We start from the raw sequence: 13808 nt of genomic DNA, 5'->3' as shown, positions 1-13808 counted from the left end.
TACATTTTCCAAAGCAAACAAGAAAGGATGAGGAAAATTTTTTTTTTTTTTTTTTTTTTTACATTTTCAAATTGTTATAGTTTGGATCTAACCATGGCCCCCATTAAAGCTTGTGTGTTAGACTTAAAGAAAAGCTTAATCTCCAGGGCCCTGTGTCCAGAGGCTGGGCTTTTGGAAAGCAATTGTGTCACAAGGGCTCAATGGATTCATCCATCCACAGATGCATGATGCAATGGGCGACCAGGAGGCATAGCATCTTTGGGAGGAGTTGGGCCTATTGGAAGAAGCATGCTGCTGGGGGAGGTCTTTGAAGGGGATGTGCCATGACCTGCAAGCCAGCAGGGTCCTGAGAGGGGCAAAGGGAGACTGAGAATAAACTAGACACATAATAAAAGGAAAACCAGGACCAAGTGGGACCTAACCTTTGATAGAAAGGCAGTGACCACCCAGTACAGTCTACATCTTACTTATACATAGTAAAAGAAGGAAAGCACGTCACAAGACCGAAAACACAAGATCTCAATGTTTTGTTGAGAACACTGAAAGCAAAACATTCTCAAGGGTGGGCCAGCCAGATAGCTCAGAGGACTAAAGTGCCTGCTTAAGCAGAGCGCAGCAGCAGGGGTTCTATGCCCGCTATGCCCTGCCAGCCACGCCCCCACCCCTGGAGTGCACTGAGATGGCGATTGAGACTGGGCATAGTGGTGCATGTCTGTAATCCCAGTGCTTGAAATAGGAGGATCACTATGAGTTCAATCTGTGTAGTGAGACACTGTAGACCTTATAGACCCTGTACTAAAATAGAAAAAAAAAAATCTTAAAGCTATCTGTGCTGTAGTTATCAGGGAAGAAAACCAAGGCCAGACACCTACTGGGCTGGCTTTCCCCTCATCCCAACAACGTGTTCACATGGCTCACCTCCAGTGCTCCATGGCCTGACCTTGCTCCAGCCTCGATGTGTGGTGGCTCTCCAGTGTAGCCACTCCCCGTGGGGATGCCTGGACCTAGACCCCTCCTCCTGCCCTTCCACGTCTTGACCACACTTCCTGAGCCCAGCAGCTTTTCTTCACCAAGTACTCCCAAAGATGTGTGCTATCCTGTCACAGGCTTAAAGGCAACTAACTGTGCCCAGTGACTGTGGGCTGAAACCTCTGGAACCACGAACTAAAATAAATCTTTCTTTGAGTTGTTTATCTGAGACATTTTGTCAGAGTGACGGAAAGATGACTAACACAGATCTCTTGAATGTCTGCTCTAGGGGAAAAAGAGCTATATTCTCCTATGTGCTCCTGGAATCAGTTTCATCATCACGCACTCTGTAATCTGCAAACTCCCACTGTACACTGTAAGAATGAAAAAAGCAGTAATAGTGTCTCACTATTACATGACATGAGGTTTTATTTATTTTTTTGTTTTGGAGGTGTGTGCGTGTGTGTGTGTGTGTGTGTGTGTGTGTGTGTGTGTGTGTGTGTGTGTGTTGCTAAGATCAGACCTAGCACTTTGTGCATGGCTAAGTATGCACTTTACCGCTGAGCTAACCCCCAGCTCTATGATGATGTTTCAACCTAGGAAATCCCTGAGAGATCCTGGGTCCCTGGACATGTTTTGAGAATGCCTATTGTGCAAAGTGCTTGGAAACCAACAGGAACATTTGACTGCCTCAGTGAGCTGTGGGGAGGGAGGGTTGACCAGATTTCCTGACATCCTGCACAACCCAGATGGTTTTATACAGGAAAACCCACAGGGCCCAGAATGACAAGTGTCTAATATGGGGACTCTGAAACAGTTCCTGTGGGAGATAGTCTGGACCCCTACTACTTGCCACAGCATAACTTTGCAAGAGTTCCTCAACATGTTTGCATTTACCCACAAATAGTGGAGCTGAGCATTTAACCACAGTGCCTCATCTACTAACCAACCTCGCTCTAACAATGGTGATTCTAATATAAATATGACTGTTTTCATTGTGTAGCCTTTTGATTACTGCACTGTCACCAAAATTTGTGGTCATTGTAGGCTGATTTCTAAGAAAATACTGCTTGTAACCAGAACAGTTTGGTGGTTGTTAGTCACATGGGTACCCTCGTTTGCTATCTTAAAGTTCTGCTGGACTAACCAACAACCATCGGTGAGAGACAGAAGCCTCTGCGAACCCACATCCCCTCAGGCACTGCAGTGATGCCCTGGGTCTGATGGGGGTGTCTGATTAGGATAGCAGATGAACAGCAGAACTCTAGATATTTCAGTGGAAAAATGTCTAAGATAACCTTGTTCATTTAGTGTCCTTGCTAAATGTTTGTTTTTTTTCAAAACCATACTGTAAATAATAAATCTGACTCACGTGGAATTGTTGGAATTGATAGTGCTGTGGGGTTCTGGTTTGCTAGCCTGGAAGGCCCTGCATTCTCCATGTAGTTTTGTAGATCAGACTGAGCATGCACAGGTTTGAATACTCCCACCCTGCTTCTTTCCTCAGTTCCGTGGATATAACCAGTAGCTCTACCTCTGAGTTCCTCTTTTTTCTTGTCTTAAATTTTTTAAAAATCTTTTATTTATTTGTTACAGAGTCTTACTACACAACTCAGATCGTAGTGATCCTGCTGTCTCAGCCTCCCCAGGGCTGGGATTATGGGTGTGTGCCACCATGCCTGGACTCAGTGGCTGGATAAACTGGCATGGGGCCGGCATGGCATGCAGTACCAGGGATCAAACCCAGGCCCTTGCACTTCCCAGGCAGGTGCTTAGACTGCGGAGCTATCTCCCCAACTCTCTGAGTTCCTCTTGACAGTAATTAGCATCAATAAATTCTATTGGTTAAATAAATTTATTTTGCATTCTTTTGGGATACACGTGAACCTTCCCTAAAGATTGCGGTCATCAAGTCTCCTTCTCTGCTGGACTAACGAACAACCATCACTGCAAGACAGAAGCCTCTGAGAACCCACTTTCCCTCAGGCACTGCAGTGATGCCCTGGGTCTGATGGGGTTCACACACACACACACACACACACACACACACACACACACACACACCAGAGGCTTACACTGTACAGGAGAAGTATCTGGTCAAGACCACAAGCTGCTGTCTAGGGTCTGACCCCAGGATCTGAATCTGGCTGTCCCACAAACTGTCCCCACAACCTGAGACAGACAGCTGTCTCAGCATACTGGAATAGGTGCAGTGGTCTCTGCTGCCTCATGCTATCGGGAGCTCTTAGGAGGAGGGATGTGGAAACTGCTTCTGACCACACCAGCACAGACAAAACCAATGCCACCATGAACAGGCACAGTGACACAGTTCCCAGCTTACTCTCTGGCTTAAAATTCTTACCATGACTGTCTTGTTAAATATTCTTCAGAAATAATATTTTTATGACTATAAGGTCATGTGTTTTACTTTTTATACTTAATGTTTTATACTTATCATGACCTTATATTTTTAAACATTCCTTGCATGTTTTAGTTTTCATATTATATCTTATTCTTCTATGCCATTTGGAGAAAGGGACATTTTTACTTCATTTATTTTTTTTTTTATTTTGGAAGTGTTATTTTCTTAATCTTTATATAGTTAATGCTCTGTTTTCTAAATATGCCACAATTCATCCATCATTTTTTCCCATTATTTCACACTGAGGTTGAGTCCTGCTCAGGTCTGACATAAATATGACAAGTGACATACTTAAAACTGTAAACACACCCCGAGTTATTTCCTTAGTATGAGTGTCTAACAGACTCCAAGGCGAGAGGGTGCAGACATGGCGTGCTGCACATCCCAGTGCCCCCCTAGCCAGAGAAGCTCGCCAGTTTACCTCTCAGTAGCGCTGTTAGGAGTCACACCCTCTGCGGCCCCATCAGCGTTTCCATGTGACGCCTTTTTCATCTGTGCCATTTGGAGAAAAGAACATTTTTATGTCATTTCTTTTGTTTTTACTTTGATTGCCAGTGGGACTAAGCCTTTATGGTTATGTCGGTCCTGCGTATTTTAACTGACAACACTGTACCTATGATGGGGTGTGATATGGTATATATTGTAATGACCAAAGCAAACTATTGAACACACACTTCACCTCGCATCTCCATAGCTCTTTACCATGCCGTACCATAGTTCTCCAGAACTTATTCCTCCTGTGTAACTGAAGCTTTCTAACCTTCTAACCAACATCTCCCTGCCCCTTCACCCCACTTCTACTCCCCACCTCCGGCAATACCATTTTATTTTATTTCTACAAATTCAACATTTTAGTTCATCATATAAGTAATGCCATGCTGTCCTTGCATTTAGCTGCCTGACTTATGTCACTTAATAAAATATTCTCTGGATTCAGCCATGTTGTTGCAAATTACAGGACTTCCTTCTTTTTCAAGGTCAAATAATATTCCTCTGTATATACACCACATTTTCTTTATCCATTCATCTACTGGTGGACATACAGGTTTATTCCATATCTGGGATATTATGAATAATGCTTCTGTGAAAATAGGCCAGTAAATATCTCTTCAATGTACTGATTTAATTTCTTTGGGATATATATCCAGTAGTGGGATAGCTAGATCAAATATTATTATTTTAGCATGATATTAGTATTATTATTCTTATTTCTGATATCTTTAGGAACCTCCATACTATTTTCTATAATGGCTTTACTATGCATACTTCTGTCTTTGGATAATTTTCTGTTCATGTTCATGTTCCCCATTTTTTTTTTATTTTAGTTGCAGTGTAAAGGATTTTCCCCTTATTAATGCTACTTACATATTGGAAACTTAATTTTTCTATCACATTTCACTTTTCAGGTTACATTATGTCTTATGGTTCCATTCACTCACTCAGTACCTAGCTCTTGAGCATCTGCTAGGTGTCTGGCTCCACAGTATGCACTTAAGGATACAGTGGGAAGCAAGTGGAATAAAACTTTTGTCCTCAGAGAGCTTATAGTCTTGTGAAGGCTTCTATTTAAGAGTATAATTTTAGTGGACAAAGCCACCTGGTTTCTGGAATACCTGTTCCATAGTTTGATAGGTCCCTACAGTTATAAAAGTGTAAACTGGCTTATTAATGCTGTCTTCCAGAAAAGTATTATACCCCCATGAAAATGGAGATAGAGACCCTAGAACTTGGGCTAAGAGAAAAAACTAGATAACATTTTTAAATATGTTTGATTGAAAGAACAGCATTAGACTTCCTAGTGGGACACAGGTGTGTGTTTCCTTGATTTTCTTCCACCTACCTTTATTTATTTGTTTATTTATTTATTTATTTATTTACTTATTTTTCACCAGCTCAGCCCACCCTGAGAGTGGTGCTGGTGCAGCATGTGGTGCCTGGGATTTAACCTCGGTCCCCTGCATTTGTCTAAGTAGGCACTTTAGACACTGAGCTATCTTGCTGGTCCCCTCTTCCACCTATCTTTGCAGGTGCTCTAAGATCTTCCAACCATTTGTATGTTCCATAGCCCAGAGCAAGAGAAATGCAAGTATGGATGGGGTTGATACGTCCAGAGGAGTTTGGCGTCCCATACACACAGTGGACTGGCCCCAGACGTGGCTTTGTGGAATGTGTGATACAAAGCTAATTTCATGAGTGAGTCCTCTCCCTCAACTGAGGCAGAGCCCTAGGACTTTCAAGGGAGTCAAATTCCCTCTCCAGCAGCCAGCATGTGTGGCTCAAGGGCAGGATGGGTCCCCTCCCTCCAAAGCCTTAGCAGCTGAAAATGACTTCAGAAAAAGGGTCCAGGGAAGACCTTGAACTAACTGAGAGTGTGTCTCTGGCATTCAAAGAACAGGGCATCAAGAACTAAGGTGTGGCTCAAGTAGTAGAGTGCTTGCCTGTCAGTGTAAATTCCTGCATAAGGAGAAAAGAGTAGAAATTTAGTAGCAGCGCAGAAAATAAATTTCTATTCCTTATTAACTGGCATATCTCACTATGTCTTTTTAAAAATCATCAAAAGAGACATCATCACTTAAACACATAAGAAGTCACCATAGTTATAATGAAATGGAAAATGTATACAAAATGTCATTAAATTGGAGTCATTTTTTTTTTTCTTAAATGCATTTAGCCCATGGTCTACAGGGTCTCACTACATAGACTGGTGATCTAATAATAATAGTGATCCTCCTATTTTCAGCCTCCCAGGCGCTGGGATTACAGGCAAGCACCACTGAAGTCCTGTCTCAGTCACTGCCTCAGCATGCCCCAGGGGCGGGGCCGGCACAGCATGCTGGGGATCGAACCCCCATCCCTAAGCTTGCCTAAGCAGGTGCTTTAGTCTGCTGAGCTATCTGGCCGGCCCTTAGAGTCACTTTAAGTTAATTTTTAAAAATACACTTTAGAAAGCATGATTTGTTCTAATATTTCTCAGGCAAAGGACACAGACTCTGTCTTCGGTCATGGTACCCACATCACACACACAAACACCCAAGAGTTAGGTCAGAAACCCTGGGTGCTAACACTTGCCCAACAAGCCCGAGCACCTTGGGGAGTGTAGGAGCCCAGCCGGTCCTGCGCAGAAGGCCCTCCTGCTTCCCCGCTGCTGCACAGGCTCTTCCTCACGAGCCCTGGGGCCTATCCTTTCACTTCCTCCACAGCTGCCTCCTCAGCCCAGCCCCTTCCTCACCGAAGGGAGCCAGCTCTCCCCAGAAAGAAACAAAAACAAACATGATACTAAGAATATAAATAATACTTAAAATCATAATTCCCACATGGAATCTAACGCTGACTAATGATATGAAAAATCATCATTGTAATTCAACTATAAGAACTAACGACCAACATCCAAAAAATCTCACCCCCTTATCAAAATTATTAATCTTTCCTTCATTGATTTACCAGCTCCATCTACTATCTCGGCATGATGAAACTTTGGTTCCTTATTAAGTAAATGTTTAACATTACAAAGCATTACCGGATTCTTTCTAGCAATACACTGCACTGCAGATATGTCTACAGCGTTCTCATCAGTTACTCGTATCTGCTGAGATGTAAACCACAGTTGAGTAATTCCTTATCTCCACGCTAATGGAGCATCTGTATTCTTTATGTTCCTTTACTTCTTCGTTGGATAGGGAATCTACTACAGATCCTTCACATTTATAGAAACCTGAAGCATTGGTGTCCTACTTCTATTTGTAGTAATAGCCACAGCTTTCATAGGCTACGTCCTCCCCTGAGGACAAATATCACCCTGAATTGCAACAGGTATCACAAACCTTCTATCCAGTATTTCATACATTGGCCCTACCTTAGTCCAACAAATTTGAGGTGGATTCTCGGTTGACAAAGCTACTCTAATACAATTCTTCGCCTTCCATTTTATTCTCCCATTCATTATTTCAGCCCAAGCAATAATTCACTTACTATTTCTTCATGAAACTGGATCTAACAACCCATCAGGATTAAATTCAGATGAAATCCCATTTCACCCCTACTACACAATCAAAGACATCCAGTGTTTAATATTTATATTACTATCTCTACTCACTTTCATAGGAAAAGCGTAAAACAATAAGTATAAAATGCAGCTTCAGAGGAAAGGCCTAGAAAGGGTGCGGATATTACCCACTATTAGAAAAACAGAAAAGAGCCCACAGTAACATTTCACACCCAGTAGGAGTTACTGCTTTTTACAAAACGTGAACAAATTGGAATCCTGCATCCTGCTGGTGAGAATGTGAAATGCAACCGTGGTGGGGAACCCCAAAAGCCAGCAGTTCCACTTCTGGGGATATCCTCCAAAAGCTGACATCACAGACGCCAACAGATACCTGTAAACTCGCTTCCACTGCAGCACTTTTGGATATTCGCAACATCCAAAAGGAGAAGCCATCTAAGGCATGGTCAGTGGATGAAGGTGTAAGTAACACGTGGTAGGTCCCGGGATGGAGCAGCCTTCAAAAGGAAGGGAATTCTGCTTCACGCTGTAGTAAGGATGAACCCTGAGGCCCACAAGCCCTTCCCGAAGGGCCAGACATTGCAGGCCTCCACTTGTACACTTCCTAAAGAGCTCGCACTCCGAGACACCTAGCAAGGCAGGGCAGTTGGAGAGAAGGAGCGGTGGGGAGATGCCGCTTAAAGCGTGACAAGATGAGAAGTTTGTGGCCGTGGACGGTGGTGGTGGCTGCCCACTGGATGCATCTAGTGATTCTGAACGGTGTGTATGAAAATTGTGCAAGTGTTGAGAAAAGAAGGACAAGGAAAGGGGGCCAGAGGGAGGAGAGGAGGAGAGAGGCCGGGAGTCTGGGAGGTACCGCGGGGCCCACCACAGACCCCTAGACCCGCTCCCCTTCTGTGGCGTGAGGAGTGGGGAAGGGGCAGCTCTCACAAAATTCCCTGCATTTGATCTGTCCAAAAGAAAAGTTAACCCAGGAAGTCCCCTTGTCCCTCTCCCCGGGCAGCGAATGCAACAGTCCCACCTCCCTCCCATCTCGCCCTTGGCTTGTCCTCCACCCGGCAGGGAGCCAAGAACAGAAGGTGACCCGGCAGGGAGCTTTCCGGGCTGTGCAGATGGGCCTCTCTGGTGTCCCCCCGAGCACGCGTTCCCAAGGGAGCCCTGTCCCCCCAAAAGGGTGTACACTGGTTCTTGGGTGACCAGAAGTGGTGCTTCTTAAGTGAAGGGAGCGCACCCTCAGGCCCGCAGAGCATCTCTCCTCAAACTGGTATGGGGAAATAACGAGCAGGAGAAAGTCTAAGAGGAGGTAGAAAACACCAACCCCGAAAAAGAGCCCTGTTCTCAGATGTGGGCGGAACTACACCAGAGCTCTCGTGCCTGTCCCTCCCAGGACAGTCGTGTTTTGTCTGTGTGACCTCATCCCCGGTCGCTGGTGGTCCTAGGACCTCGGGCTCCTGGCCTGTGCGTCACGGACCCCCACCGCGGTGAATGGTGCGCAGGCACTGCTGGGAGGGTCCTCCGTGCTGGCGTTCGCAGAGAGGCTGCCGCTGCGCCGAGGAGGACGCGTGGTTCCCAGGGAGCTCCGCCCGGTGCCCGGCTCTGCCAGCACCCTCGGCCGGTTCGCCGCAGTCCTCCGCCCAGGGTGGAGAGAGCCGCGGCGGATATGAGTAAGTAGTGCACGAAGAACTGAGGAGCCGAGTCTCTGTGGCGCAATCGGTTAGCGCGTTCGGCTGTTAACCGAAAGGTTGGTGGTTCAAGCCCACCCAGGGACGTGGTTCTTTTACAAAACGGAATGCAACCCTGACAGATTTTTAACCTGATCTGAGCCTGACGCTACCCGTTTCTAGCACAGAGGAGGACAAAGCCTAGGGACTTAACGGTCGGCAGAAACGCTCCCCACTTTCTCCTCAGCGCCTTGCACACGTGCTCCGGGACCCAGTGATCGCACCATTGCAAGAAAAAGCAGCCACAGCCTAGGACACGTACTCGCGTGAATGCCTTTGGCTTCTCTCCCAACTGTCTGACATCACCCCACACCGCGTGTGGCTCGGAGGGCGCTGTATTTCCACACAGATGAGGTGCAGCGGCGAGGAGTGGAAGTGCAGCGTCCTGGGAAATGGGTCAGCTTGGCCGCAGCTGTTGGACAATGGACTTGAATCTAGGGAAAGAAGTCATGTTTACCTTAGGCAGTGCAGATTTCCCTGAAATATCATTCAAGCACCGATAACACAGGTGGCACCAGGGATGTAGCTCAGCAGCACAAGCGCCTGACTGGCAAGCACAAGGTCTCAAGTTCAAGTCCCCGTGGGCTCCCCTCCCCCCCCAAAAAAAAGGAAGAAAGAAATAGTGTGGGTTGTCTTCTGTTAAAAAGCTTCAAATGACATGTGTTCAAGTCTAGTCTCATGGGGAACACGAGTATTCTTCAAGTCCATGATTCACTTAAGACTCAAAAGATAGGAACGCGCACGCTGTAATCCTCTGCCAAGCTTAAACCCCTGTGGGGGATGCTTTATCTTTGGGATCTACTGGATCATGACTGGAACTGGGAGTCTAGATGAAGGCAGGGGCGCCAAGTCACCTGGTGTCTCTCAGGGAAAGTCTGGCAAGTGCTGGCCACTGTATTTATCAAGTAACTATTGGCATCCCAATGTCCTCTGCTGTACAGTTAGCAGCCCTAAAGAAGGACATACAACATCGCTTACGATGGACTTGGATGCAGATTAGCAGGTAGGAGCCCTCATAATGTTCTCAGAATGGGTTTTTTCAGAAATTCACTAAAAGGGCATGTTTCTAGCCTACACTGAAGGGCTTCTTACAGTGGAAATTATTTTTTTATTGAGAAATAAATATAAATGAGACAGTTTCACAGTTGATTAATAGGACAGTTTTGATAAGCAATACAATGTACATTGTTATCTTCTTAGTGGTTATCCATAGCACAAGAAGCAGACAGGATATTCTGTCTAAACACTGTTAGTATACCTCTTTCTTCTCATTGAATTAAGTGAAAGTAGCTGTAAACCTATCCTATTTTGTATATATAAATACAAAATGATCTTTCCTTTGTATCCTTTTTTTATTGTCTGTCAGAGGTGAATATTCTATTGGCATCTAAATACTATAGGTGTTTGAATTCAACTAAATCTAACACTGTCTAGCAGTCTATAATATTAGTGGGTTATCCTCAGAAGTTGTTGACTAGAGCCTTTTACAGTTCATCATATTAATATGGCTTTACTTTATAAACCTCATTTTTATACTTTTCTGCTGGATGGTTAAAACCAAGATATATCAAGACCTATATAACAAGAAATGTAACTTTTGTATCTCATAAGGTTAGCCAAGCACTCTCAGGATTTATCCTGTAGCCCTGTACCGCCCTTTGTACATCCCTTTGTCAGTGTCAGATATGAGGATGAGTCATGGCAATTACTTGACCAATTTGCTCTCTGTGAAAGCTTGAGAAAATGTTTTTTCTCTCCATGTGACTCTCCCCAGCCTCACTTTACATCATTGAACACATTCCTCTGTGGCTCCATAATCCTCTTGATCAGAAAATTTGGAGCACAACTGAGTTACATGTTGTTACAGTACAGGTTCTCCTATGTCCCAAGTCTTCACTGACTCAAGGGGAAATTAAATCAGAAAACCAGTTATACATTGATTTGATCTAATTTAACTTCAAGGGAAACGATGTATTTGCTATCACTCAAATTATGAGGGCTTAGAACAGGTGCTGTAAGTGAATGTCTTTACCAGGGTTGCAAACTCCTCCTGGCAAACCATCTTCTCTTACAGATGATCATTTTAGCTTCTGGCTGACTTCTTCAGGGCCCAGGTCCCTGAGCTCCACACTCAGGGCCAACACATCCACACCCTGTCTTGTAGCACCCCATGACCACTGCCTTTGGATCTGTGCCCTTGCTGGGTTCCCTGAATGGTCCTGGTGCTTACGCCCAGGGGCCTCGCACTGTGCTCCCCACCCCACTTCCCTTCCCAAGGCAGCATCAAAGAGAAGTTGCCTTTTCAATGCGGCCTTCCCTACTGTCCATCCTCCAAAACCGCCAGTCTACCCTACAATCAATGAGTATTTGTCATGCACACTGGGTGTAAATTCACCGAGAGTATGCAATGCACTGGAACTTCCTCTGTGCTTCTGGAACAGGCCTGGCACTCGACTCGTGTCCAGTGAAGGGGCAACTCCTGCCTTCTCAGGTGCTGTGCCCAGAGGTGGGCAGTCAGAGAAAAATGCAGATAAGGAGCATCAGCAAGAGGCCCACAGGAAAGCATTCCTGGGTGGCTATAATGGTCAGGATAGACCAGAGTTCTGTCTTCACAGAAGATGTGAAACAACCCTGAAAGATCTGAAAGGAAGCAAGACACGGGAGGGCCATTTAAGGCTTGGGAGACATATAGAAAGGTACAATACAAATAAAAGGAAAGCAAGAACTTGAGGCTTGGACAATGAGAATGGGCAAGGAGAAAGGCCGGGAAACATGACAGGGGCAAAGCCATGCATTTGTATGCACGAGATGGGTGGGACAGTGATCCTGGGGGACATCAGCAGGTTTTTGAGACTAACGGTTGGCTGGTGGGATTCTCACCCTGACTAACTGTATATGCTGGTACCTGTGAGCCAGGCAGCTGCAGTGAGGATGGCAAAGTGTAATAGAGGGGTCACGCTTGGAGTGCTTGCCATCCTGGTCTTTTAAATATGTACTTCTTGTCATGACATACCAATTATTGCCATACTGTCTCTCAAGTAAAAGTTTTTTTAATTTTTTTTCTTTTAAAAAGGGTAATAAATGAAAAAAAGACACAAGAAAAAAAAATGTCACAGGTCTGTCCTGTTACAATTCTATATATGGTTAGATTTCTAAATTTCTTTGTAAAAATATGTAAATGCTTATTTCTAGTTTTTTAAAATTATTTTTCCTTCATATTCTGTAAGGACTTAAGGTTCAACATATCAATACTTGATAGAAAATACCTGTTCCATGATATGCCTAAGATGTTTGATATTTAGACAGATAGGATAAACCAAACTGCATATATTACAGGTTAATAATAAGTTTCTCTTCTGGAGGGTTAATAACCTAAGTTAGCAGATCAAAAATTGGAGAAAAGGAAGGGCTACAAAATCAGCCAACACTTTGGCCCTAGCCTTTCAAGGTCCGTGAAGATTCGGGACATAGGAGAACCTGTATGTAACTCAGTTGTGTCCCAAATTTTCTGATCAAGAAGATTATGGAGCCACAGAGGAATGTGATCGATGATGTATAGTGTGCCTGGAGAGAGCTACATGGAGAGAAAACATTCTCTCAGGTTTTCACAGAGAGCAAATTGGTCAAGCAATAGCCGTGACTCATCCTCATATCTGACACTGACAAAGGATCTACAAAGTGCGGTACAGGGCTACAGGATAAATCCTGAGGGTACCTGACTGACCTTATCAGATATAAAAGTTACATTTCTTGTTATATAGGTCTTGATTTATCTTGGTCTTAACCATCCAGCAGAAAAGTATAAAAATGAGTGGTTGGGATAGATATATAGTTGCATTCTCTTAATGAATAGAATGATTTTTTCTAATGGTGTTTGTAAGTAGGATCACAAGTCTGCATCTTGTACAGCAATTAACCACTAAGAAGAATATATGCAGTGTATTATTTGTTGAAACTGTACTTTCAATTTGATTGCTATATGTTTATCAATAAAACTTTGAAAAGAAAAAAAAAAGTATAAAAATGAGGTATATAAAGTAAAGCCATATTAATATGATGAGCTGTAAAAGGCTCAAGTCAATAACTTCTGAGGATAACCCACTACTATTATAGACTGCTGGACAGTGTTGGATTGTTCTGCTGAATTCAAACACCTATAGTATTTAGATGCCAATAGAATACCCACCTCTGACAGGACTAAACAAAAAAAAGGAGGGATAAAAAGGAAAGATCATTTTGTATTTGTATATACAAAATAGGATAGATATACAGCTACATTTGCTTAATTCTTGAGAAGAAAGAAGTGTACTAATAGTGTTTGAACAGGATATCCTGTCTGCTTCTTGTACTATGGATAACCACTAAGAAGATAACAATGTACAGTGTATTGATTATCAAAACTGTCCTACTAATCAGCTTTGAAACTGTCTCATTCATATTTGTTTCTCAATAAAATAAAATAAATTCAGTGTACAGTTTTTTAGCTTCAGTAAGATAATTTCCTTAGGTAATAACCTTTAATTGAAGGGGAAAAATGTTCCTCTTAAGATTGTAGGGAAGTCATGCATAAGTGGTACACTAATAATTCTAATATGTGGGAGGCTGAAACAGGAGGACTGCTGTGAGTTTGAGACTAGCCTGGGCTACAGAATGAGTTTGAAACCAACCTAGAAGAAACATTGTGAGCCCTGTC

At 43.8% G+C, this 13808-nt stretch overlaps 1 non-coding gene across 1 annotated transcript; it reads left to right on the top strand.

Moving 5' to 3' along the window:
- Positions 1 to 9089: 9089 nt before the first annotated feature.
- Trnan-guu lies at positions 9090 to 9163 on the top strand. The gene has a single exon. It is a non-coding gene; the product is annotated as a tRNA-Asn (tRNA).
- The last annotated feature ends 4645 nt before the right edge of the window (positions 9164 to 13808 follow it).

The sequence above is a fragment of the Octodon degus genome, unplaced genomic scaffold (genome assembly GCF_000260255.1).
Source record: "Octodon degus isolate 3935 unplaced genomic scaffold, OctDeg1.0 scaffold00038, whole genome shotgun sequence".
Taxonomy (NCBI): domain Eukaryota; kingdom Metazoa; phylum Chordata; class Mammalia; order Rodentia; family Octodontidae; genus Octodon; species Octodon degus.
This window is presented reverse-complemented; position numbering and strand designations above follow the sequence as displayed.